The sequence below is a fragment of the Lagopus muta genome, chromosome 2 (genome assembly GCF_023343835.1).
Source record: "Lagopus muta isolate bLagMut1 chromosome 2, bLagMut1 primary, whole genome shotgun sequence".
In the NCBI taxonomy this organism is placed as follows: Eukaryota; Metazoa; Chordata; class Aves; order Galliformes; family Phasianidae; genus Lagopus; species Lagopus muta.
The window spans coordinates 101,092,169-101,114,321 of NC_064434.1; the positions used below are offsets into that span (position 1 = coordinate 101,092,169).

The 22,153-nt window shown below is 40.3% G+C and overlaps 1 protein-coding gene across 5 annotated transcripts in view; it reads left to right on the forward strand.

Moving 5' to 3' along the window:
* Positions 1 to 22,153, forward strand: part of FOXN2 (forkhead box N2) — a 96,865-nt gene that overhangs the window by 929 nt on the left and 73,783 nt on the right. For all 5 annotated transcript variants that reach the window (XR_007374800.1, XM_048934777.1, XM_048934784.1 and 2 more), the window contains one exon: positions 8,605 to 8,766. The gene's annotated coding sequence lies outside the window, so the exon portion shown is untranslated. The remainder of the gene's footprint in view (positions 1 to 8,604; positions 8,767 to 22,153) is intronic.

Genomic DNA, 22,153 nt, shown 5'->3' on the forward strand with positions numbered 1-22,153 from the left:
AAGGAGAAAACAGTGGAGGATTGTTTTCCATGCCTGAGAAAAAGAATTCTTATACCTGTGACAGGAGGATAATAATGTTTATTGCATGTGAAGTGGCCTTCATGGAAGAAGAGAGTAGCTGTCTCTGTTTGGGGCCTGTATCTGCAATAACAATTGTCAGGCCAGCCAATAAACGTTTGTTAAGATGTGCAGGTATCAAAGTGCTTTTTGATGTTAACAGCGTTGTGAAACTGCTTTAAATGATCCTTATTCACTGAAGAACTGTGCCTGAGTTTCTGTGATGCAGTTAAGGAATTTCACATCATCTGGAAACTTCTCTAGTGTTTCAGTAAATTAACTGTGATTCTGTTAAGCTGTTCTAGTTGATCTCTTTCCTCCTCCAAGATCCAGAAAATGATTTCTTAGTGACTCAAAGTTACCTGAAGTTATTCAGTAGAACTGCCCAAGTTCTTGAAAACATATTTAAGAGACAAAAGGATGGAGTGCTAATTTTAATCTAAAGTTTCTGATACTAGAAGAAAATTGTTTGAAACTTGAACTAGAGCAAGACTTCATAGAAGTCAAAATCTTAATCTTGAAGTACTTTAGAACTAAATCATTTCTTGGCATAAAAACAGCTTCTGTTATTGGCTTCTTAAGCTGGTAGCTTGTGTTAAGAACATAATGATATGAGTCAGTAAAACTTACTGTGAATGGGGGAAAATGTTATGACTATTCATGAGCAGTTCTAATATGGAGTCTTACTGATTTAGCCAAGATTGAGAACAATCTCTAGAAGGCTACAATGCTTTGAGTTGATATGGTAAGTAAGTATGCTGAGTAAGATGAACTTATTATTTGTATTATGTTACTAAATAAAATCATTGGTATGAAAGTGATGTGTGGAAGTGTTTGTTTGTGTCTTACAAGGTATGGGCTATCAAAATAGTGATGTTACTCTTCTGATAATCTTGGCTGTGTTTTAAGAGGCCAGACATCAGAAAGCCTGGAAATTCTTCAGAACAGTCTTAACTGGAATACTTTTTCTTTCATAACAGAATTAAATGTATCCTGTTTGTCTCTGACAATCATAATTTCAGTTTTGTAAGTCATTTCTTAAAAACGGGTATGTGGCAATCTCATGGATTAATTATTGCTATGAAGCTTCTTGAGGAAACCCCCTTCTGCTACACAAGGACACATGATGTGTTCTATGGTATATCCAACCTGCACCGAATTTCAAGTGTGCATCTTCTCATTGTGTACACAAAGAGTTGGCTGCCAAGAGATCAACTTCCTTTCTGCATGTGGAAAGAGATTCCACAGTGTGCTTAGTGATGACAATGAGTTGTTAATTGAGTAGTTGAAACTGCTTAACTAATGAGACAGTTTCACAGAAGTAGCACAAGTAGTGATGGAAATACTGCTACAGGGTTTCCTATTTATTTGTGAGGGTGATGTGCAGAGAGACAAGTGAGCAGCTCTGATTCTGCTGATTTCTGAAGGGAAGACAAACACCTGGAAAATCAGCTGAAGATAATGGATAATACAGCTAAGTAATCCTTTTCTAAAATTTCAGCAGAGAATAGAGAAGAAACAAGATGGTGCGATGGTTGACAAATCAGTGTGAGCCAGGGTAAACTATTAAGTCAGCAAACCCTGGTTCATCTTCAGGAATCACCACTTTTATTTCCTTTAATGTACCCATTCTGTAGTACCCTTATGAGAGTGTTGGGGATGCTTTGAATGTGCAGCAGAATCATTGTAGAATGCACAAGTGTCCGACCTTTTGGCTTGCCTGGCCCTCACTGAGTGAAGAGTAATTGCCTTGGGCAGTAAGTTGCTCTGAAAGCAATGCCTCTTATTTTCTGGGAACTACAACAGATACAACGAGCACAGTAGCTCCATTTGATAGAGCAAATTCTCAACCTGCAAAATGCTATTTCTTTATATAGTCACTGCTGTTAGCTATGCTAACCATGAACATACATGCCATGCTCATCAAAACCTGCACCAACAGAGGTGACCTACTGTTGCCACTGCACCATGCATCTCCCACTGCCTCACTGTGCTCACATCCACTGTTGGGTCTCCTTAAATGTTCAAATATCAATGAAGCGGTTGGGTTTTTTTTAAGTGCAGGATTTTGGTGACCCCTTTGTTGCTTGTGGAGTTTCTTGTCAGATATCGTTGTGTCAGATTGCCTGTCTGCTGCAGTCTGTCCCACAGCAGCATGTAATGGGATATTGGTGGAAAGGTTTGACCTCTGCTGCCATCCCACCAGCATCCACCTCTGACCATGTGAGCCAAAATAATTAAACAGGAGGCATTACTTTTGGAGCAGTGCTTGTATAACAGTTTAGTTACTTACATGACTTATTAGTATTTCTATTCAAACCTAAAAAGAGCAACAATTCATAAAACTAATGGGAATTTTGATCTTGTTTCTGTGAAACTAATGAATCAGTTTGGTTCAGTGGCAGTGGTTACAATCCTTAGTGAGTTCTCAAGGTTCTCACTGGAGGTTTTTTTTAATGAAGCTTTACTCTTTTTTTGTGCTTTGTCATTGACAGCAGTTGTTCACAGATGTACCACTGCCAGAAGCGATGATGTGAATAAGGCATGATTGTGAAGTGAGTGGTATTTCTCGTATAAAAATCTGGTAAAGAGACATGATGAGCTTTTTGAGTTGACTATTTGATTATAAATGTGTACATTCCATTTGGAAAGTATATTGTGTCAAATGAAAATGGAGTTGCAAGTTTACAAAAATGTATTTTTGCGATCTTGAAACCGGCGCTCAAATTCCTCGTCTAAACAGAAATCAAGGCTGCATATTTTTTTGCTGCTAGCAGAACCTTTTAGCCAATGTATCAAAATGCATAAAATTATTTGCCATAATTTGAGTTAGCACTGTGCTCTTCATGCCCTGCTTTCAGCTCTGTGTTAATAACACACTGATATTTGGTTGCTTCTGAGCAGTGGGTATATGGCTGGGGCTGGGCCAGGCTGCTCGATGGGGCAGAGCTGCTGCTGTGGTGGTGTCTGCCTTGCAAGCTGTGCTGGGCTGCATGAGGGCTGCAGGTTGGACGGGCCTGTTATGGTCCCTGCTTAGCCTGGGGATGTGAGTATTGATCAGAACAAGTCTAGAATAACAGATTTTTCTGGATGGTGGGCTGTGATTTACTTCTAAGGGATTCACAGAAGAGAAGTAGAAACAGCCTTTAAATTGTTTATGAAGGCCTAAATCTCTTCAAGGTTGTTCAGAATCAGCACGTTGAAAAAACATGAAACTCCTGACCTGTTACTAGGTCGAAAACACAGCATTCTCCATGGTTCTTCCTTAATATTTGAGGAAGAAGTAGTATGTTGAGGCCACTGTTGCAGGTTGTTGCAGAAAGCCCACTACAGAGCCTTCTGCTATGTACAACTCCTGGGTTTGAACAAGAAATAGAAGAAATCATGTTTTTATCTTGGGGTTTAATCAGATCAAATGACTCTGCAAGGGGCCGTGTGTCAGTCCCTCTCCTTGCAGATGAAAGTGAGGCACAAAGCGCTGAAATAACTTGCCCAAAAACATTTTTAGGCTATTAGTGGGGCTAGGAATAGAACGTAAGGAACATGAGTCTTTATCTAAGGCTTTCTCCACAGCGTCACATCACAGCTTTCAGAGGCATAAGTTTCTACCTATCATTTCTAACTATTTCATAAGCTGTTAATGTATACCTGGTCTAAAAATACTGTTTTGAAGACTTGGGACTGACCTGCTGATGACTACTTGAATTTAAACCTAGAGGGTTGTTTCTCATAAGCTTGGAAGAAGTGAACCTTTCAGAAATTGAGGTATCTACAACTTGTTGAACTTGCTTGCTCTGCAGCTAAATATATGATTGCTGTTTTGTTGCAGTTGCTCTGACCCCTGGCTCTGCTATGTCTTCCTGATCTTACAGTAAATGATTGTTAAAACTCTCTGCATTTGTCTGGAATCTGTCTCCTGAAATCTAGCTTGATTTTGACTGACCTTAATGGGTTGCCTTGTGGGTGAATGTCTGTGCCTGGTGTGTTATTTGTTGCTGTACCAGCTTGGATTCTGCAGAATGAGTAAAGACCTTGGGAAGAAGGAAAAATGTGGTGTTTCCTGGAAGTACACACTGTTGAAACTTGGTTATTTAACATCCTAGTTTTGATTCTGCCCTAATAAAAAGTTTTTGGAAGTTGGAATGATATCTGAGGGTTTGTTTGTTTGTTTTTAATAAAAAGTAGCTGCTGAAGAGTCCTGGTGGCATGGTATTTTTCAAAGCACCATCAGCACTCTTCTGGTCATGTTTGTATGTACCCATAGATATTGTTTTGAAACATCACCTGCCTCAGGATTTTCCTGGGAAGGTGTTCAGGTTTTGGTGGCATTGTAGAGCATCCAAAAGATGCTTCTTAAGTGGTATTAGCACCTTAGTGCTAACTCCGAGGTTTATGAAGGAGTGACATCTACTTCAATCCTGAACTCAAGAACTGAAAGCGTGGAAGCGAAGTAGTCTCACTATCAGCATGTGAATACAGTGGTAAAATGTTTTTGCTTCAGATACTGAAAGCAAAGCAGGTTGAGTGTGGATTCTATTAGTGTTATCTGCCTACCTTACCTTTTTGTTCACTGGTGGGAACAAGTTCTTCATACTAACAACGATGAATCCACAGAATCTTAGTATCTTTCTTTGCTGTCTGGTGGACCACTGCTGTGGATCTCCTGCTCCAAAACTGTATCCTGTTCTTCAGGGGGCTTATTTAACTGTGGAAGGGTTGTGAAATTGATTGCAGTGAGCCTGCCAACAACTGGTCAGAAAAAGTAAATAGGTATGACACATCATATGCTTATGTTTTGTCAGTTTGTTCCATCTTTGTGTTGGGCAGCTGGAGGAGAGGAGTGCAGTCCTTGTTCTTCTTAGCCTCAGTTGTATCTGTCAGTCATGGCTTATCTTAGGAGTGAGGAAAAAGGTCTAGTTAACATTGTGTTTTATGGAAGATATTTCCCCAGAAAGGGTTTTTGAATGTCCTGAAGAGTATTTTGCAGTTAGGGTTTAATTTGTTGCCATTAAAAAGCAAGCCTGCTCTTCACAGTTGTTGTTTTGCTGCCCCTATCCTGTCCCCTGTTCTGTCAACTTGTATTTATGCAACAGCATGGTTAAGCAGATCAAAGAGGTAATTTAGCTGAAAAATAATCTAGCTAGAAGTGCAGCTAGTTTTCATGTGCATGGATAACTGTTATTGCAGGCATGTGGCAGGAAAGCATGGCTCTTGTGTGGTGAAAAGTTTGGGTTGCACACAGTTGCTGTGATCCTGGAATTGCATGCCATTAGCCTTCCTGAACCTTTGGGTGAAAGCCATGTTTCGTTAGGTCTGTTTTTCTGGGATGCTCTTGGATGTGGCTGCTCTGCTGTAGGATCTCTTTAGGCTGCTGATGAAGCACTGTATTGTGTTTCTTGGCTAATCCATCCGTTTCAGCAAGTGGAAGCGTTGCTTAAAGATAACCAGCTTACAGTGGCTCAAAGCATATGGCCTTAATGACTTTAAATAGTTTTGTTTCCCTTTGTTGCCACGTGGTGGTGATGTTGGTTGTTCCCTCCTACCCAATAAATTGATCAGTGCCTCCAGATGACTAACCAATGCCATGTGGTTTTGGCAGTTACCAATATGGTGAGGAAATGCATGCTCTTGTTTGTATTCTTATTCACATGTAAGTATTCCTGTACCTCAGCAGGGTGAGCTAATCAACAGGAAGTATTTTGCAACAGACAACATTGACAAAATATAATCATTTTTCAGGGTAATGCGCTACAGGTATCTCCTTTTGAATCCTTGGTCATCAAGGTCCATAACCCTTTGTTTCACAGAGGATGTAAAATCAGGAATTCACCCAGGCTAACCAGTAAAGGATAACTGGCACTGTGTATGGAGGGGACTGTTCTCTCCTTCAGTTGCCCATGACTAATGCCTTGGGTTCTCATGAGTTTTATGCTGACAAGCAGAGATGGGGAAGAGATCATCCATTCAGAACGTGTGTTTAAATGAGATCGATAGCACTCTAAAATCCTCTCTGCTGACTACTGATTATAAGTGTCAGTGTGATCTAGGCCTTGAAGAAATTTATATGATATAGGTGACAGCATAGTCACTGTAAGGAGAGCTTCCAAAACAGTTACATCTAAGATCTAACTTTGCTTAATCAGTTCTGACTTTCCTGCACTTGTCTGTGTCCAGTACTACAAACCCAGGTCTGCTGAGGCACTGAAAATCTTATATCTTCTAGTAGCTCACTGTTTGTCTCTGTTCTTCTTTACAGCAAAGCGGAAGAGGAAAGTGGAAAACTGAGATTCTCAAGTATTTTGAAGTCTCATTTGGGTCAGATGAGAAGCGAAACTTGAATAAGGCAATATTAGTCAAACATTCTAAAGATTTTTCCAATTAGGAATTGTATGAAAGGAAACTGTGCGTGCTGTTTGTGTGTACGGGTTGTTGTCAGTCACTGTAAGCTCATGATTGAGATGCTGTTCTAGAAGTACAGTATGTGTGTTTTGTAATCTCCATTTCTTCATAGCTGATCTTTGTCTTTTTCATCAAACAGATGATCTTATTTCTGTTTGTGATTAAGTTAATGGCTTTGTCTTGCAAATATTGCTTGGCAAAAACAGGTATATTTTTATATAAGTTTGGTTTTAGATTTAGGTAGGTAGCATTACTGTATCTGTACAGTACATTACATCTGTAGGTAGCATTACTTCTGTTGAAGGTGTGAGTTTTATTTTTTTCCCCTAGTGATAAATGGTGCAGAAAACAAATTGAGAATGAGAAAAAGCATCAAATCAAATGTTCTTTATATAAACTCTTTTTCAACGTGATGTGAGTTGCAGTGGCTGATTCTTGGGCAACATTGGACTGTGGAATATGCAGAGCAATTTTTCATAGCTCTGAAGATGTTTGGGTGGATACTTTAGGGCTAGCCGTCACAGTTATGTAGTTTCCACAGCCTGCATGAGTGTCTTGACAGCTGACTGTGTTCTGTTGCAAGACAGTATATTGGACTATGTATGCATGCCTTCAGTGTTTCAAAACTCAGCCTGTGAGGTGTGGGAGAAAGAAGCTAGCAGTCACATTTATGAGTCAAATTCTTTGGAGGTGTGCAAGAGTGGTTGGTGAAGGAACATAAAAAGATGAAGGTTGGGGAATGGAATGTTTGGTGTTGGTTTTAATTAGAATTGTCCTGTCCATCATTCATACCGTGAGATAAAAGGGAAAAATATCCTCTCTGCACATGCAGAGAAAAATATTTCTATTACAGTTGGTGAGCAATTCTAATTGGACTGCCAAATATAAATTTGTCTAAAACTCATACCGATTCAGTATTAAAGCTAGCAGTTTTCTCAGAAAAAAAAAACCAACAAAAAACCGCAAACCACCAAACTAATAAAGCCCGGTCTGTAAACTTTTCTCTCATGAATATAGGTCGTCTTGTGGCTTCTTCCTTCCAAACAGTATAAAGATGGGCTTCATATTGTGGTTTGGAAGAGAGCATGTTTTAAACCAGAGGAGGAAGTCAATGGATGACCTTTAGAGCTTAGGGAAGAAGGCTTTGGAGGGGCTTTCTTCCAGCCAAGGAGTAACCAGCTGCTCGACCACGCTGTTGTCTTCCCACAGGTGTGGGGTGGTGACATGCCAGGAGAGGTATTTGCTAGCCTTGATGGTAGTTAGTCATGCTAAGTGTCCTGTGTTCTAATCTCCCAGCATTGCAAAGCAGCTGAAGTGACCGATACTGTTACTTCACGTGCTCCTGCAAGGTAGATTAGAATCTGCTGCTTCTCAATTTAATTAGCTGGCAGCATCTTTAAAATACTTTCTGGAGTGTTTGGATTGTAATCATTTTTAAGGCTTGAAGCTTATTAAATGAAGCAAAACAATCTGTTCTCCTTTTGTGTCAAAAAAAATTATATTCAAATTGTTCTACATTTTAAAATTTAACATCAGGATAAGTGGGTGCAAGTAACCCTTTCACCCTCCGATTGATACAAAGGACATTCTCACTTTGTGTAAATGCCTCTGTGTAGTCTGTAGTTCCATCTGAACAAATTTGGTTTTGGCTTCTGACTAAGCATACAAAGAGATAGGCCGGGGTAAGTACGTTGGGTTGCTATCAAGCATGATATGACAGATGTCATATCTAAAAATAATGGTAAAGAAAACAAAGCTCTAAATTGATTGCTTTCCCTTTCTGAAATACAAGTAAGGCAGTTTTGACATTATTCAATTCAGGTCATCAAATTCATATAATTATACACTGATGTAATGCGTACATCTTAGAAGAATGAGCAGTACAGAAAGGTAAGTGTGAATGTAAATTTACTCATCTTTTATAAAATGCTTTCTTGAGGTGCTGACATTTTCAGTACATTGATTGTTCATAATGAATACTCTTGCATAAAATATTTCAAAGGCAATTTTCTGAGGCCAGAAAATGACTAAAAAGTTATTCACTAAAGAGCAGTCAATAATCTGTGTCCGGAAGCAGATTTATGGGATGTGAAATAAATTGATGTAACAGAGGTTGCTTACATGAAAGAATTACCTGCCCTTTTACAGATTCGATGTCCTGAAACAGAAACCTCAAAAGTGATGTGGGCCAATTCGGAGGCAGTCATTCTGTACTGTGTAGTCCTGGGCCACTGGAGGAAAAGAAGAAAATGGCTTTGGGCACAGTCCCCCTACTTGTAGCAGAAGTTCAAGAGGTGATCATCTCTGCAGGTAAAAAGCAAAGGTTTTTTGCTATGTACTTCAGGATGGATTATGCTAGTCAATGGAGATATAGTATATTTCAAGAATTTACTTAAAAATAAGGAAAATAAATTAGTTGATTCTGACTGCTTCCAGGCAGTAGTTTTTTAAACAGCTTGTCGTATGTTTCTTGGCTTTTATAGCTTCACATAAAAGGTTTTCCTGGTTCATAAAGGAAATTAATGTGAAATCAATAATGGCATTTAAAAATTCACCAAACATTTCCCATCCAGAGAAAGTGCTACTAATGATACAGCAGAGTGGGAAAAACAGCACTGACCCTAAAGGCAGACAAAAAAGAAAGCAGCACTGATGGAAAATGCAGTGAGGAATTACACTTTTGGGCATACCAGGAGCAGGGGAGATCTGCCTGTACCCTGACCTGAACAAACTGTGGGATCAACTTGCAAAAGTCCTTTGCTTGAAAATGTGGCTTAGATGCTGCACTGACTTCAAGCTAAAGGATGCAAGTGGCATGAACAACAAAGAAAAGCTCACTTGATGGTGAAAATACCAACAGAAACAGTAAGACTTGTTTCTTGTAGTATATTACAGCTGTATAAACCACTGCATTCCGGGCAATGAAGAGGATACCTTTGCTGCTTCAGATTGCTTTATCCTGCTATCCCAGGAAACTTGGAATCATTGTGGAAATGGGAAAGACAAGTCATAGAAATGGATTTGTTCATTAGTTTCTATTTTTAATGAAAGCCCTAAGAGGAACCATACAAAAAATACAAGTGAAAAAATACCTGGTGGTCTGGTGGCTGTATACATGCTTAGGCCACTACTCTACTGAAAAAGTTCCGTTGTAGGTATAAGTTGTGCTGTTTAATAGCACTGTAATTACTGACAGTTGTCACATTTATACCATTTGTCAGTTTTCCTTTCTCCCTCCTTTTTCCAGCACTTTTCAGGGAGTGGCTCAGAAATAGTAGAGCAAGCCTTTGGAGTTTGGGGTGTGTGGTCCTTGCTGAAAGGTGGTTTGCTGATAACCTGCGCCCAAGAGCGCACCTCTGTGCTGTGCAGCCTCACCGCCAGCACCAGGTGCGGATCTGGGTGCTGCAGTAAAAAAAAAAAGAACAAAAAAAGGGCTTAAAGCTGTTTTAGAGCCCAAAGGAGGACTACCAAGATGGAGAAGGGTCTGGAGGGCAAGGAGTGTGAGGAGCAGCAGAGGCCCCTGGGTTTGCTCAGAGCAGAGGAGTTGTGGAGAGGCCTCAAGGCGACTGCAGCTCCTCAAAGGGAGCGGAGGGCAGCGCTGAGCTCTGATCTGTGTGACGGCATGGAGCTGTCAGGGCAGAGGCAGCTGGGGGTTAGGGAAAGGCAAATCTCCCCACAGGGAGATGCATGTTGCCCCAGTACTGGAGTGCAAGGAGTGTTTAGACAGCGCTCTCAGACGCAGTGTTTGGATTTGGGGTAGAGCTGTGCAGAGCCAGGAACCAGACTCGATGATCCTTGTGGGTCCCTTCCAACTCATGATATTTTATGATTCTGTGGTTCTGCCACCTCCAGACACCCATACCTACATTTCCTCAGTGATTTTCAGTCATTTTGAAATACGCATCTCTATTGCTTTATGGCACTTTCCAGTTTGGGGCATTGAGAATCTTACATTTTCCCAACCTTTTCTGTAAGCTTCGGAGTCAGGAAATCATTTTGCTTTCTGGGTGAAAATTGTGATTTTGCATGGAAGCACTCCAGTCCAGAAGCTGAGGCTTCAACCAGCAGATAGGGGGTTCACGATAAAGCTGGCAGAATTGCGCTGCTCTGAGCACTTTCAGAGACATATGCTGCTTTTCCTGCTCCTGGAAGAAGTCCCACAGATGTCTCATGTTTATTCACTTGAGTCATGGTTGCAGAGCTGGGTTTTTGGTGGTTTGAATTCCCAGATACGCTGCATATTTATGGCGTTGAAAGTGCTAATTCAAAATTAAGTGCCTATTTTAAAAGAGGATTATGTTTTACCAAAAACCGATAGTTTGAATTTAGACTAAATTTCCTCCCCAATTATAACAATATTTGGGCAGAATGAGACATCTCCGAGGACAAAGAAACAAAACAACATGAAGCTAAATGGGACATGGCATGCTTTTATGTTGAGTTCGCTTTCCCCTTGTTTTTTACCGGTGGCATTACCGTGATATCAGTCACTAGGTGGTGCTATCCCACATGGTCTCCTGCATTCCTGCTCTCTGGGTGCGAGTGGCCTGGGCTCTATGTTTTCAGCAGGCATTTGTTTTGGAAAGAGGATCTGAGCTGTACAGTTAGACGGTAGGCTCTCACAGCTCTTTGGACAGGAATGAATTTTTAAAGTAAAATTACCCTAGAGAGCGTGGGTATTATTTTTTTGACTGAGATGCCAGAAATGAGGGATTGCCTGTGTGCCATTTATGACCATCTCTACACCCAGATTAATGTGCTCTGTAACAATTGCTGGTGCTAAGCCTGTTCTTATGAGCAGTTTAATTCTACAAGCTCTATTAAGATAGAAGGCTTTAATGTCCGATGTATCAACACAATAATAGTTTTTTTTCCCGTGTGTACTTCTGCTGTTAACTGAATGTATTATATGTATTTTTATACGTTGTACCACTAACAGATGTTAGGCAGGCAACCTGAGGAAATTCACACTAAGTTTTCACTTCTTACGTTTGTTTTGTATTTTCAAAATGATGTTCCAAATTCATTCTGTCAGATTTTTTTTTGGGGGGGGGGGGGGGGGGTTGTTGTGTTTTGTTTGTTTTATGAGAAGTGGAAACAAATACTATCCAGAACAGTCCTTTCCAGGGTAGAAAATCTTAGACGTAGAAAATCTTAGCCCCAGTAAGAGATTTTTAAAGATTAACTGAGTACTGAGGAGAGTCTGAAAATGGGAAACATTTCTCCGTGCTTTCTCAATTTTCCACAAGGCTTCTGGAACATTTGAATTATCTGACTGTAAGTCAGTTTGGTTTTCAGGCGAAGTTGTTTTCTTTTTCCTCACTTGTAGTATTTTTACAGGAAGTGAGGACAAGATCAGACAGATGGAAGGAAAAAAAGTGTGAAGGAATTGCAACATCAAAATCTTTTTGATTTGAAAAGTGAAAACATCAGTTGCGTAGCTTCCACATCTACATTTCAGGAAGTTTTTGAAAATGCCTTTTATTTCTTTTTTATATGCTGTGCTTATTCAGAGAGGGTTGAGAATGAAAAATATCAATAAGGCCTTTTAAGTGTTTTCATATGGAATCTATCTTCAGCTGCATACCAAAAAACGTCTTTGTTATTTTTTCATTGAGACCCTAATCTTGGAATGACTTTTCATTTACCGGTGCCTTTTAAGTCTGCTGTTCTGTTTCAGGTCAGATCCTTCCTGCTTGCCCCTTTTACCCTGTCTCAGCCTCTTGCATACTCACCGTAGGGCAAAGCTTGCAGTTATTTTCCACCTGCATGAGAAGGATTTCCCCTCTCAGGGATCCACAGTGGAAGCCAAGCTGAGTTCAGGCTGGTTCTAATTTGTTTTTTTGTGAGAAAGTTTCTTGTGGCGTATTATATTTAATACTGAAACCTGCAATTTGTGAATTAACTTGTTAGCAGTTCAAAGGCCTTTGTTTATTATTTGGTTTAGTCAGGTGAAATGGCTTGTTTTTTCTTTTTTTGCATCATTAGCACTGCCTTTGTCTCTGTTGCTGTTCTTATTTAACCTTGTGATGGTATACTCACTAAGCTTCCTTCTTTGACAATAATTTAGGAATATAAAAATACCACTTTCAAGGAGAAAAGTTCCAGTATCTGTTTTTTAGAATTCTGATGACTTGAATTGGGAAAAAAAAAAAAGAAAATGAATTCCCCTTAAAACTATGTGTCTTCTTTAGTTGCATCAGATTAACAATGTTATAACATTTAGATTCTCAGAAGTGTGTGTATTTTAACTTGTCCTAGGGTGCTCAGGTTTATTTGCATGTATTTGACATGAAAGAAACAGTTGAAATCATCCTAAAAAAACCAAAAACAAACGAACAAAAAATACCACAACACCTTATTATTCTCCCCTGATTTGCTATTACAGAGTTTGTAACCCCTGGTAGCACACAGGATTTGTACTCAGATTATTGCTCACAGTCCCACTTCACAGTCTTGCAGTGACCATGTGCCAGCGATCACACCTCAGTTATCAGATCTGCAGCTGAATAGATCTTGTGAACTGCTGTTGAAAGTGCCTGGTGATCCGTTCAGATGAAAGGCTGATGTTCAGAATGGAGTTTCTTGTACCCAGTGTTCTCTTGTGTTTCTCACTAGGCGTTCATGGCCTTCAGCTGGAGCTGGAGAAGCTAACAGTTGTTTGCCTATGTCAAATAATTAAACGTATAACAGGAGAGAACCATGCTCAAGTTTTACCAGGTACCAGTCTAAAAATGTAATCCATCATGTTGTATAGGTAACTTACAGTATGTATTAGAGAAACCAATGAACTTCCCTTATGAGGACAGGCTGAGAGCTGGGGCTCTTCAGCTGGAGAAGGCTCTGAGGGACTTTATAGAGGTCTTCCAGTACCTGAAGGAGCCTACAGGAAGGATGGGGAGGGACTTTTTGTGAGGGCACGTAGCAACAGTACGAGGGGAAGTGACATTAAACTGGAAAAATGCATATCTAGACTAGATATTAGGAAGAAATTCTTCACTATGAGAGTGGTGAGACACTGGAACATGTTGCCCAGGGAAGTTGTTGATGCCCCCTCCCTGCAGGCATTCAAGGCCAGGCTGGATGGGGCTGTGAGCAACCTGGTCTAGAGGGAGCTGTGCCTATCTATAGCAGGGGATTGGAACTACATCATCTTAAAGGTCCTTTTTAACCCAAACCAGACTATGATTCAGTGATCTGCATCACAAAATGAAAGCGTAGCTACAAGATCTGCTTGGAATATTTGTGCGTGTTTTGTTGAGAAAGAGTCCCAATGCATTGGGCTAGATGCTCGTCTCAGTTTGATTTCCATCCTGATGTGGAGTTGTGATCTCTGGATGATTCCCTTCCCATTGCTCTGATCTCTTCCTTCCATTTGATTGCTTTGTCTTTTTGAAGCTGAGCTCTGTGGGCAGATAGACCACATGCACCATCTTATGAGGTGTTTGCACAGCGCACGCTGGGACTGATGACAGTCAAGATCGCCAGGCCCTAATGCACTACCAGTAATTGTAACTACGAATAACAAAAGCAACTGGTCATAATAGTGTGGAAAGGGAAATAGCTTGGCATTATTAATGTTAAGTTTAAAGAGCAAAATCTCCATTTGTGTTATTGCCTGTCATCCTCTGGGGAACTGTAAGCTTGTCCCTGAGCAGGCATCCAGTTTCTGCCCTTACTCTACATAACCTCACTGGTTTCAAAACAATGTTGTTAGAGCACATTGGCATGAAATCAAGAGATTCTGTCCTAGGGATTCAGAGTGTCTTTACTTATTTTTTGCATGCAGATGGCATCAGAAAGATCACAGAGAAACTTATCCATACCTGCCTTTTTTCCCCAAGAATCTCAATTTCTGCTTGTGTCACCAGTCTTCTTGCCTCTGCTGCTTTCCATTATACAAAGTCGCAAGCTTCATAACATCCTTCAGGATATTTAATATTTCTCTTGCTCCATCTCATTCAGGCACAAGGGATAATTGCATGGTCTGGTAATTATCTAGGAATTGGATTGGCCCTCTTAACATTCTCAAGGTTGGTGTTAGATTCGTGTTCTTCTCTGGTGTTGTTGTAGATGGATTACCATAACTTGGATATAAACTAATATATATGACTAGGGTTTAGTTTTATGCACATTTCTTTCTGCAACACTTTTCTCTCTGTTTTACATGAGAGCATGTATTATCACGTAGCCAATCTGCATGTCCTGAATTAGTGATTTAGGCTATAGCCTTCCACTTTTGTCTTTGCTTACATTTTCAAATTCGCTTTGTTCTTTGAAATTTCTGCCTTTAAGAAACAGAAGAAAAATTCCCTCCAATATGGAACTGCTTAGATTTATTTGGCAGTTTTTCAGTATATCTGTCAGTGCTGTGCGTCCTCTAGAAATGTCTCTGAAATCCATTAGGGTACCTCCAAAAGGAACATGGAGTCAATATGGCTTGAAAATTTTAAGCGTGTAGTTTACACTCCTTTACAATGTGCAGTCAGTTACTCTGTATTATTTCTCATTAGCCAAAGAAATGATAATTAGTTGATTAGTTAAGCGTTTGAAGGGTGTACAGTGAGAAAGTGCAAGATGAGAAATTTCTCAGAGATCAACTAGTGCAGGACAGTTATTCTGCATTTTTCACTGATCTTTTTCCATCCAGCTTCCTGTATTTCCTGTTCACTTTTTTTCTAATACATGTGCTAAGAACTGTTTCCAAGTGAACAAGGTTGAGCAGAAATCCAAAAGCCTTTGGTAAATCAAATAGGAACGTGTAGGTAAACTACAAATTAGAGGCTCAGGCTGAACGTCCCTGTGTATCTTGAGGGCTATATATATATTCAGTCCTGCAGATGCAGTGTTGCAACAGGGATGTGACATATTGCTTATCTTGGGAGATGTGCCAGAAATTATGAATTACAGATCAATCCTACTGAAAGAAAATCAGGCCAATTGGAATCTGTTCTAAAGTTTTTTACTAGCTTAAAACTCGGTCTTTTTGTTCTAGGAAGGAGTGTTTGAGAGACCGTAGGCGTTTGAACCATAGAATCCTAAAACATCCTGGCTTGAAAAGGACCACAATGATCACCTAGTTTCAACCCCCTGCTATGTGCAGGGTGACCAACCACCAGAGCAGGCTGCCCAGAGCAACATCCAGCCTGGCCTTGGATGCCTCCAGGGATGGGGCATCCACAACCTCCTTGGGCAGCCTGTTCCAGTGAGTCACCACCCTCTGAGTAAAAACCCTCCTCCTGATATCCAAACTAAACCCATTCTTCCTTGTCCTATCCAATTGGGGTATAAAAGTTTGGATATAATTCTGAACCATTTGGAATTAACTCTGATTTCCAGCTAAATTTCAGAGCAAGATGCTAAGCAGTACAGTCTGTATAAACTGAAACAAGAATTCTATTGGTTGGCCTGTAGGGTACCAGTCAGTCCATATACTACAGCCTCTGAGCATCTCAGTCTTCAATGTATGTAGCTTCAGAACATTAAAATTGCTTTTAAAGTTCTAAACCAACTTCTTAAAAATCACTCTAAATTTAAGAGCCTATTCCTAAGAAGAATGTGCCAGTGTACAACAGGTGAATATGTATTTCAGTGTGCTGTTTTTCTGATTATTTGCATTTATGAAATACTTCCTAGACATACAACTAGTACAGAACCAAATATAGAATCCACATAATAAGCTGATAAAAAGTGGAATGTTTTTCATAGTCATTCAATCTGCCAGATTTTATATATTTCACCCACTTACACTGATGTATATCTATTTGTCTAGGGCAAAACTCAGGATTTATAGTGTATCAAGGAAACAAAAAATCCCAATCCGTGCCACACTGAGGGGAAGACCAATTTTCAAGTAAAAGATCATTTCCCAACACATCTTCATCCATGTTTTAGACTAATCTACTCATATTTTGTATACTTTTTATATTACATTCACCATGATAGTATTTGAGCATTATTTCCTGCTACCTGCAGGCTCAAAGAAATACTCTTCTATATGGCTAGTAGATATTCATGAGCAAATGGGAGTCAAGCAGGCATAAGCCCAAGTGACTAATGGCAGCTTTAACACTTGCAAGCATTTGCTCAAGATGTGTAAAGGTCTCATGTTTGAGTGTTGCTGAAAGATAAATGAGGAGCAAAATGCACATGCATTTTTGGCTTCCCTAAAGCTGTAGCGGAAACATCTAGCTGATGGTACAGGCTATCATCGGAAGACTGAGAGGAGTCAGGGAGGAAAAAGGGCAAAATTAAAAATCTATTATAATTTTCATTGTTCATAGGATTATTTTAGGGCACTGTATGCTATTTGTGTAGAAGTGCTGCTGTGAATGTATCCCGCCTTTTTGATAAGCTACATAGGTCTGTGGGGGGAAAAAAGGGCCTATCTGATCACTTGCTTTATACTGCACGTGAAATAAAGATGAGGTTGGGCTCCGTAATGTCTGATTAATGATTGGTAGTCCTGGATTCAGAAGCATTCTTATTTCTCTCTTAATCCTCTTCTTTCAAGTGTCTAGTTTGGTGCTTCCCCAATTAACTTTCTCCTTTCTTTCCATGCAATACCTCAGAAGCCACCATCCCTCTTGTCATATTTTCAGTTTAGAAGAGGGCAGACGGAGCAGAAAGTAAGTATAAGGTGCTTCTGAAGCTTTTATCTTCATTTCTATATCCTGTAATATCTTTACACACTGTCATTCTTGCCACCAGAAACAAGAACTTATTTAAATGTCAAACATGGTCTTAATGAATCCCACAGGATAATCATAGCTGCAGCTAAGTTAGTTTCTATAAATAATTCTATATGATCTTTAAGTTTTTAAGCACTAAATCAAGAGTCTGCTCTTCATCTCACACATCTGTTTGAAAACAGGGATGTTAATTTAGTAGTTAAGGTCTTTTAAGTGCTTTGCCAAGGGGTTACGTTTTGATACTGAACCCTGGGCTCCTCAAATGTGCCAAATGAAACGTATCGGGTAATTTTGAGGAGTGAGGCACTTTTGAGTATTCGGTACTGAAATAATGGAATTGTTGAAACCAATACTTAGAAATGTCTTGAAATAACATTAATTATCATTCAGCAAAGGTTGGTTCTATGCTTACAGAATGGTGATTACTAAATAATCTTATGCTTTTCTAACTTAACTCAACAAAGCATGTCTCTTAAAAGTTAACTTCCTTTCTCTGAGGAAGTACTGAATACATTACTCTGAGGGTGACAGACCACTGGAACTTCTCAGAGAGGCTGTGGAGTCTCCTATGGAGATATTCAAGACCCGTCCAGATGCCTACCTGTCTGATCTGCTGTAGGGAACTGCTTTAGCAAGGAGTTGTACTCTATGATCTCTGGAGGTCCCTTCCAACCCCTGCAATTCTGTGATTCTGCAGTGTAGCATTTTCTCAGAACTATACCCTTTAAAAGTCTCCCATACAAAGAAGAGCAAATGGCAGTAAATTAAAGTGTTGTTGCCTTGTTTTCTGACATCTGTGTTCTCCATCCATTCCTAGCAGATATTTATGCTTGCTTTTTGAAAATAAAAGAAGTTTGAGACTATTCTGAATTTGAATCCCTTCATAGGTACACATATACCAGTCCCCAAATAAGGATGCATAGCCAGTGTGCAAGGCAGTTCCTTCATGTAGGGATTCTAGCCCAACATCTTTGTTTCCCAAGTGATAACTCTTATACCAAGAATCAGTTTAACAAGAGCTAGAGCAGACAGCCAATTTTCAGGCTGTTCACATTGCCTCCTCTTCTCAGTCTGCCAAGGCAGGCAGACCTTGCATAACCCCAAGATGGAACAGCAGTACAGCAGGTCTCTATAGGAGATGAAAACCTACTTTGTACTCTACAAAGGCAACATTAGAAGATTTTGTAGTGATGCTACATTGAAATGCTTCCCAGAATGATTTGCCTGCTTCTGTTAACAGAAATTACAGAAATGGTTACTGCAGAGCTTTAGAGCTTTGCTTCTGACTAGCATTTCTGCACCTGAATTCTTATCCAAATTATTTGAGTCTGTAAAGCAAGGATGGGACTTGGCTTTCTCTTAGTACCTGTTTCCATCTATCTTTAAAATGTTCTCAGTGTGCTTACTAATAGACTTGTTCTCAATAACTTTAATTCCTAGCCTGATTAGTTCCACAAATGGGGGCTTTTTTATTTCAGGAGTTTCATTTTTCCTCCATCAGTTATTATAGCTTCATGCTGACGTTCTGTAGGGCTTCCCCCAAGGGTATTGTGTTTCACCTGGTTTTCTCAGAAGGAGGAATATTTTTAGTACCTCAGAACTGTCTCTCCATAGTTCTGCTACACCTTTTCCCTTCAGTTGTTTCAAATTTGAAAGTAAGATGCTACTAGTAACACAGGAAGGCTGTAGTCAATGCCAGCCTGTTCTCAGTGCTGCCTACAGACTGATGCAAATTGGCATATTTAAAGCCTAGGCAGACAGCAGCTGTGTAATCCAGTGGCATTTCCTTCTAAAATGTTCTGCACAGAAGAGGAGCTTGAAAGGAACATGAAATGAAGTAACAGCTTAGAGATAAATCCAGTTCCAAAATAGGAGGCAACGCTACACTAAGCAACAAATCTTTTTTTGCTTGTATCTGCAGAAAGAATAAGACACTCCTGACACACTAGCTCTGTTCCTGCCATCAGGTAGGTGCCTGCAGACCTGCTTCCCCTGTCACCTCTCTGACCACACTGCAAGGCCTTCCAGCCTATGCTCACAGTTTTTTTTTCCCATGGAAATTAGGACGCTTTTGAAGAACAAGAGTGGAAGGGATGCTGTGTACCTCATTTCAACCTACGTGGTTTTAGGAGATGAGCAGAAAATACCGCCAATGAGATGCAGCCCATTTCTTCACCTTGCTAGGTTTCAGTTAGCCAGACAGCGCCTGATTTGAAAAACAAGCTGAAAAAATCTCAAAGCACCAGATTCAAGCAGAAAAGTTTGCACAAAACTGGAGGGGAATAGAGACTTAAAGCAGGTGCAAAAGCATGGACAGTTACATAGCAATGCAGTTGTGTGGCAATGCCTCCCATCACAGCCTGTCCCTCAGCTGTGGAGCAGGCAGAGTGAATCACAGTCGCACAGAAACAGAACACTGCTGTCTGGTGTGTTTTCCTTCAGCCTACTTTTTGCAGTGTGCAGGAGCTCTCCATCTACTTGTGTGAAAAATTAAGCAGGGGAGGCAGGAAACCAGCAAGAACCATGTTGGATGGAGCTCTGGGCAGCTTGATCTAGTGAGAGGTGACCCTGCTCATGGCAGGGACTGGAACTAAATGGTCTTTAAGGTCCTCGCTAATCCAAACTATTCTGTGATTATGTGGTGCCTGCACCCTAAAAGTGGGTTGATTTCTGTGTGATTTCATTACTGAAATCCCAGCGGTTTGGGAACTTTTTCTTGGACTGCTTCCTTTTCAGTAACCTGTTTCTTAATTTTCCACTAAAATAATATTTTTGATCAAAAATGCAGTTTCTGCCACAGTAACATCTGTAGCACTATCACACACTGATCAGGAGAAGTCAGAAAATTGCTGTCTCTGTGGGTTGTAGTAGCAGAAATGCTGTCACGGCCTGAAGCAGTGATTGAGCATCTGGTGGGAAGGCAGGGCCAACCCAGGGAAGCTCGGGTGTATGCAATGCATCTGAGTGATCAAAGGTGTGCAGCCAGGAACCACCCCTTCCCAGACCTCATTTAAGGGTTGGCAGTGAAGTTGAGAATATCTTGCTTGAGATCCCTGTATGCCTGAGGCCTTTTGAAGGTAAGCAGCATTTTTTTCCTTTATTTTTGTGCCTATGGCTGCTGCAGTCTGGGACCTTGCTACTCTGCTGTTATTGCCCCATTTTCCATTGCATTATAGTTGCCTAACCTAAGTTGCCTGCTCTTCAGTACGTTGGCCATTGAGGCTCGACTGCTTCCTTGTAAGGCCAGTGAGGAACTCTCCCCACCTCTGCTCCCTCAACAGAATGTCTTTCTGTCTGGGCTGAAGCAAGGAGCCTGCTGTGCCTGACACCTGGCAGTGGTATTTGTGGAGTCCCACCTAGGAGGCAAGACCCTAGAGAAGATATAGAAATCTGAGCTGCAGCTCTCAAAGGACAAGGTTTCCCTGTGCAGCAAAATGTGATTTAACATTGAGTTGTCTCAAAATAAAAGGCTGGAGGAATTTTCTTTCCCACCTCCATTTTATATCACGCTGATACTCTTCTCTTTACCAGTATCTTTGGGCTTTTGGTTCCTCTAACAAGATACAGTCTGTTCTGCTTCTGGGAAAACTTGAGAAAATGAACTGCAAATGGAAAATATATCCCCTCATTTCTTTCTCTTCTTCCCCCACACTCTTTCTTAAAAAGAAATGCTCCAAGCATTTATCTCCTTTTCTTTAAACCCAGGTTGCTTTTCTTATGCTTTCTCTAGTGATTTCGGCTATGCTTCTTGTTCAAAAAGAAACAAACCACTTCATATTTAAAAGCCACAAATTGCTGCTTCCATTTTGTCAGAAAGACTGGTCTCTGTCCAGGTTGAGAAATAACACTCAAATCTGCCAAGTTTTGTCAAACATTACCTTCCTTTAACAAGAAATATTGGCAGTTCTTGTATAAAAGAGAAAGAAGCCATTTGAATGGTTTCTGTGAGGGGGGAGGTTCTGTGTTTTCTTGGGCATAGAGGAGGAAGAATGTGGAAAGACACTAAAAAATCAAACAAATACCCAAGCGAGGGCCAATTTTAGTCTATAATTGTTATTGTATTCTGCTAGTCTTAGTCATGTAGTCCAATCCTCATTGATTTCTGAAGGTTCCTCACAAAGTAAGCTAATGTTTAACGTAAGTATTACAGGATCTTGTCTTTCAGAAATGAGAGCCGGGAAGATTTACTAATTCAACTGCCTTATTCCTGACTGATCAGCCTGCTTGATTCAGGGTTACTTAACAGATTTTTTTTCAAGTGGAAGTGTTTGGAAAAGCATGATAATTACATTTGTATTCATTCTAATATGATGTGTTCCAACTCCCTCTTCATCGTGTCTTACACAGAGTTATCTGGTAAAGGAATGACAAGCCTTTGTGAAAAGACTGCAAATTCTGACAGATTTCAGTTCTTGTATGTACTCATATTTCAAGTTGCATAGCAGTGCAAGATCAGACTGTGTGAAAGAAAATACTGCATACACTTCTTACTCTGGGCTATTTTGTAAGCTTATGTGATGCCAGACCCTGTCATTGCAGGGCAGCCAGCTCACTTGTGACCTCAACCTTTTCCTCCTAGTGCACCTCTATGCAGAAAAAAACCCACTGATGAGTTGTGCTATGGTGCTATGCATCTCAGTAACACTGTGGAGTGATTGGCACTGAGCCTGTACCCTAGGGATAGATTCAGTCTCTGCCAAGAGGCAGTGTTGGAGAGTGGGTTACAGCTGTGATCTGAAGGGACCTGGAAAGTCTACTGATGTTTTCTTTCCCTGTGTCTTGCAGTGCCTAAAGCTGCTAATTGTTCACAACTTCTTCTGTTCATTAACCTATTCTCTCCTTTAAAATTCTGTTTTTTAAAATAGAAATGTGTATCGTCTTTCTGAAATGTTGATCACAAGGAGGTACTGTGGGTGGGAAGGCTTTTCCAGGGAGGTTACGCATGCCAGGCAGTCACTTTTGAATGGTTATTTGAGGTAGATCCTTTAAGGTTTTTGAGGTTACAT